Below are 6,000 nucleotides of genomic sequence, written 5' to 3'. Positions count from 1 at the left end.
ACATGTTATGGATTAGGAATGGAATGTGAGCAGAAAAGGTCAAACAAATGAAAAAGGCATAATCCTGATTTTATTGTTAACCGCCGCTTATATTATTTCTTCAATATGATCACCGGAGACGTACAACGCCAGATTTGAACGTGGTGGCCAAAATGGGAACTAATTTGATTCCTGCTTTTATCGGTTCCACGTTAGCCTATCTACCGAGTTTCGCTGCCATACAACACGTACGGACCTCTGCGAGTAGCTGTACTTAACAATCCAGTATTTGCTCTTTCCCCCATGCGCGACGGAAACGCAACGCAAATTGTACATTCTTCACACTGACGTCTCCCACATTTTATGAAGAATCATTTTTTGAGTATTTTTCTATGAATGAAGACTTTCTCTCTGGCATTTTGACTTCGTTTGAAACAACGAAACAGTTTAATAAAAAATTAACGGTGATACGACTCATACAAGGAAACAGAGAACCAAGTTGGTGCAGAGCTTAAACTGAAGTGAGAACTTTCGGTATTTAGGTTAACTGCTGGAGATGCGCGCAAAAATTTGGAGAAAAAAATAGAGTCCGAGAATATTACTCCGAAATCCGGGACAATCTGTCGTCCCAGAAGTATTTTTCGGGACACGGATTTCTTTAACCTGAAACTAGAATTGGCCTGGAAAACGGGGACATCTGGAAACCCTATGTTATTACGGAATTTTAGATTAAAAATCATGATGTAAGGGGCTGTGAACACTTCGGTTAAAACTCTTCTATACCCAAGTGTTTTCCCTCAGGCCGCTTATTTTGCGAGAATTTATCGTTTTAATAATGGCATGACTGTTTACGACATGATCACTTGCCCTCTATTTCGTTCGCAGTTTACCATTTTATGATATGCCTCTGTGTACCTTACCGATATCTAAAGGACTTCTATTTAATACTGTCTACCCCTCCTATAGTCGAATAAGTTAGTGTAGCAGTTTGCTATTGAATTGCTTCGTGTTGCTCGACATAAGACGTCTGAGAAGGTTGTGTCACATGTGGCGTTTGCTCTGTACTCTGATATGCTAGCGTAAATCTAACCGCTACTCGGGGATTGTACCGACTGCAGTAGAAGAAGCGACCTATGACTGTGGATCATGTGATCAACATGTCGTCAAACCCTCTCATTTTGTTCGTTATGGCTCGTTCATTTGTTCGGGGCGGACATCCATTCTTAAGTTCGTCATTCATCCGTTCACGCAGTTTTTTTATTTATTGTTTTATTACAGAGGGCAGCTAACCCTCTGACCTAACACGCTGAGCTACCGTAGCGGCGATCCTTCGGCTATGGCGGCGTTGAGGCGTGTTCGCGTCTTAGAAAATCGATCAAGTTTCAAGCAGTTTTAACAGTGCTATTACTTGTGCAAAATTACCGTACAGACTGTCAAGCATGCTTGCACAAAGTGCTTCATCGCGAATGCTTGTTAATCTTGCTGTCAACTATGCCAAGCCACTTGACGCAGTACGCACTTGTAGTTGAGCAAATTGATATTCCTAAATAGCGTACGCCTCAGCAATGTGATTGCAAGTTTTCGTTCCGTCATTTGTTCTGCTGGGCTACGCGACCCCCTCCGAGGAGTTGGCAGCACTGACTTCGTTGCACACTGCTGCTGTTTTGGAACTGCGCCGCATTTGAAGTGAGCTGTTTGCACTGTGTGGACGGTGTACGTTGCAGCATCGGCAGGCGTGTGTTAGCGAGATTAGTAAGGTAAGAGAAGTACATTTTGCACTCGTGTGTCTGTTCCAAACTGACTTTGCGTAGCGATTGTAGTTTTACGTTCTCATTTTTCACTGTCGAGGCTAATGTGGAAGAAATGATTTTGCTTCGGTGATTAAGTTCGCTGCGCATTTCGTATTAACACTGCTACATATATTGGTCCCTTTATTCTATTCTCATAAAAAGTAATGCTTCTAAGATTTTACGTACAGAAAGTTTTGCAAGGGCTGAAAAGGAGTTCTTGTCTTGCACTCTCCCCATTTTGCTGAGAAAATTAGATACTGAATGTAATCCGACAGCATACCTAAGAGCTGAAAAAGTGTTCGCAAGGAGTAACGGTGTAAATATTACGTAATTTTCCCCACCCCCCCTTCCGTTGCGTTTGATATCTTTAAATAGTATCTAATTCTGCCCATTATGTAACATACATTTTCTGAATTTACTTTGTTTTTATGATGGAAAACCGCGTTAAATGTGACGAACCGTATTTAAATATGGCGCGATCGTGAACATTAGGCTTCGCGACAGGACAGTCTTTAATAAGCTTTCATTGTTGTAATTTCATCTATTTTAATGATTAGCCAGCCTGTAGTTCGTTACGGAAGACATGTGATTATTTAGTGTGCGCCCGATGTCTTTAAATTCTTGTGTATGTGTATTGTGTAGAAACAATAGTCTTCCAGTAAAAGGCAGCGTACTGCAGAAGACATAGTCGAAAGAAATGCTTACAGAATCTTGAGTTACTGTTCCTCAGTCCCCGAACAGTAATTGTAGACCATTGCTAACGCATCCTTACGTCGTCATCCTGAACTGCTGAACGTGAGATTGCCAGCAAAGAAAATAATTGAGGGTTCAGTCGGTTGTACTTTGACCGCGATCAGAATGGGGCTCTTTGCGAACTGTTAAAGGCAGTTAGAAATTATAACGAAGCTATACAAAAATGCCCGTTCATTTCCGTATCCGTATCTGTATCCGTAACTTTAGGGCAAACTAGAAAAGGACGCAGTAAGATCACTATGCAAGAGCTGTCGCCCTTGAAAACGGTGAAGTGTAGGGAGTCAAAATTCTAATTCATGCACAGAAAACGAAACAGAATTGAGTGTTGAATCGCCAAGGAGTGCCTTTTTTTGTGTGTATCGTAAGTCAGGAAGAGTCCTCACGTACAACAAAATTACTCTTAATTAATAAAACAGTACTAAACTTGGAAGTGTAGGGAGTCAAAATTCTAATTCATGCACAGAAAACGAAACAGAATTGAGTGTTGAATCGCCAAGGAGTGCCTTTTTTTGTGTGTATCGTAAGTCAGGAAGAGTCCTCACGTACAACAAAATTACTCTTAATTAATAAAACAGTACTAAACTTGGAAGTGGGTTAAACTTGAAAGGTCCACGTATGCTAGCAAACGCGTTATACTCTATCAGAATTATTAAATTGCATTGTCATGGTTCTAGACATTAAAGACGAAACAATTCTCCATAATTTCCTTGATGGCAGACGAATCTTCCCAATCAAAGAGAAATCTTAGCTAATTTATGTTGCACCGTCAGTCTTTTGAAGTCATGGGAAGTTTCTTGTCTTGTTGCATTGAGGATTATTTCAGTTGTCAAGATTTACAGTAGTGAACTGAAGGAACTTTGTTACCGCAACTTAGTACCATGCCCTTTCGATGGTGGTTAGATTATGGCAGAAAACAGGTTTTGTCAATTGCTTCCACCAACTGTAGCAGGCACCCTACAATAAAACGCACGTACATATTGTTAGCGACGTTTATAAACTTCCATGCTTCTCCTTAACAAAGTGTATAGCATGAAATTGTGTGGCTTCCAACAATGCATATTAGAATAGGCGAGGCGGTTATAAGCTGACTAAGCAGGCGTACCCAGAGCACAGTTGAGTGCCGGAACAAAAACCGATAAATCCGCATTTGCTGTTAGTACAGAAAGTAACATTGTGATCTCCAAATGACTGCACAAGCTATAAAAAGAAACACACCATAAAACACTTGATGTCGCGTTGTGCTGAAAATTTTGTGGCAGCGAGTATTATTACACCCGTATCTGCCCCCTACCGCTCAAACACGCGAATACAGCAAAGGTGGATATATCGGGTTTTGTTCCAGCTCTTCTCAGTTCATTCTATATTCCTCTGCCAAAGGTCCGTGCGGTTGTCATATGAACATACGTACAAGGACGGTGCGGACTTAACAAGTGTGACAGAGGCAGTCTTGTTAGAAACGAAGAGTTAAAATTACATTGTACGCAGTGTGATTCGGGGCGATGCGTTAAATGCCGGCTCACTTGTTTCGCAAAATTAATCGCTCAGAATTTCATAGCTCCTCCCTTGTTTAGACTGCCTCTGATCGCGATGAACACGGTGTAGAATATCGAAATAAAAAAATAAAAACTAATACTGGACGCTACACAAGTGTGCTGTTCTTGGAGTATACAAACTATGAAATTAAACAATTCAAGGACAAGGCTGTGACAGTGATGGAACCAAGTGCGTATTTTAAACGTTTTAAAGCAATTAAAGAATTGTTTGACAGTTGTAAAAAAAAACTGATGTCAGAACTTTGGTGTTGACGCCGTTATTGCAGACGTGCGAACTTGCAAGTATGCTAGTCGTAATAAATCATAATATTGGTCTTCTGATCTTGCTTTTTAGAGGGCAAACATCGACTATGAGTGAGACACCAGTAACTGCATGTGTTCTGTGTTACCGTTTCCACAACCGGTGTAGAAAGGTCACTCAGCTCAAAGAACAGGATGGTGACAAAATGAAGAAATAGTGTGGGTCAGGTGGTGTGGTGTGTTAACAAAAAGTCAAGGAATGCGCAGAAACTTTTAGTGATGTAATAAAGACATTCTGTTGTAAAGCTTCGAAGTAATTTGCTGTAAATCTGTTACAGGATGCGATATATACTTCTTTGATGTAATTAACTCAGGCTATGTCTATTTAATACTTACAGGTAATTTATCAGACGAAGGGAAATTTTAGGTAATAGGCGCGTCGCTAGTTTTGTCACTCCAATTTGAAGCTTATAAACAGCCCCTCCCCCCAAAGAAGCCGACTGCGTTCGTTATAATAATGGTACCGAATGGTGGGTGTAATATTTTGCGCAGCAGAACAAAACTTTTTTGTACTTGAATTACACGTAATAAGGTACGATCTCAACACATACCGCGTGAAACAGATTTGTGAATGCAATGCATATTGTTAGATGCACCGCAGTCTGTTGTTGGATTTCCCGCTCGAGACGTTACTATTTCTATCAATTTCCTTGACTTAGTTACATGACGAGTATATTTTACTGGGTGTATACGACCCGGGACAACCGAGAGATGCGGGAAAGACCCGGGAATTTTTTAGAATTCCGGGAATTTTTCGTTTTAATTTTCAGTTAATTTTTTTGTATTTTTGACTGGTAAGAATTGATACTCTAACAAAGGATATTACTGTATCCCGCTACCGCAGAATACTGCAACAATAAAATGCGAACGAGAAAAAAAATGAAAATGAAACATAAATTGCCAAGGAAATGTGCCCCACATACAACAAAACACTGGTCATACAAGCGTTTGCCAACAGGAAAATGTGTCAAAGGCTTTAGGAAGACTATGCAATGCTTAATAACAACAGATTGCCTCCGATGAGCGTGACGTTATAGCTGTTTACATTAGATTCGTTTTAGCAGTTACGAGCGAGCTTAAACGCATGCGCAGTTGAGTGGCGTATCAGTAAAGTAGTACCTTCTCCCGTTTCTGGCTACAGAAATGTGGATGCTGGCTGTGTAAGCAGTCGCAGAAAGCAGCTACATGCAACCGGGAAAAATTTTACTGCCGCGCCTAAGCATGCCAGATTAAAGCATGCGCAGCGGACCCGTATCTATGAGGGTGATGGTTAGGGGAGAGGCAAATTCATATTCTTGAGAAAAAACGTAGTTTCACAAAGCACGTTGGCCTACCGATTACTCATATTATTTTGATGCGCATCCCTGTTGGTTTCTGAACACACTCTGTAAGTTGATTTCTGAATGAAACATAAGCCGCGCGGGGTAGCCATGCGGTCTTAGGCGACTTTCACGGTTAGCGCGGCTGCCCCTGTCGGAGGTTCGAATCTTCCCTCGGGGATGTGTTGTCCTTAGCGTAAGTTACTTTCAGTTAAATTAAGTAGTGGGTAAGCCTAGGGACCGATGACACCAGCAGTTTGGTTCCATGGAAAAAAAAATCAGAAGTTGATTTTGGAATGCCTGCAT

General features: G+C 41.0%; 1 protein-coding gene across 1 annotated transcript in view; it reads left to right on the top strand.

Annotated features, from left to right (window-relative positions):
- Positions 1-1,685: 1,685 nt before the first annotated feature.
- Positions 1,686-6,000, top strand: part of LOC126426465 (speckle-type POZ protein-like) — a 159,754-nt gene continuing 155,439 nt past the window's right edge. The window contains exon 1 of the mRNA XM_050088378.1: positions 1,686-1,736. The gene's annotated coding sequence lies outside the window, so the exon portion shown is untranslated. The remainder of the gene's footprint in view (positions 1,737-6,000) is intronic.

The sequence above is a fragment of the Schistocerca serialis genome, chromosome 11, assembly GCF_023864345.2.
Source record: "Schistocerca serialis cubense isolate TAMUIC-IGC-003099 chromosome 11, iqSchSeri2.2, whole genome shotgun sequence".
Classification (NCBI taxonomy): domain Eukaryota; kingdom Metazoa; phylum Arthropoda; class Insecta; order Orthoptera; family Acrididae; genus Schistocerca; species Schistocerca serialis.
Note: the sequence above shows the minus strand (reverse complement) of the source record. Positions and strands in the feature narration are given on the sequence as shown.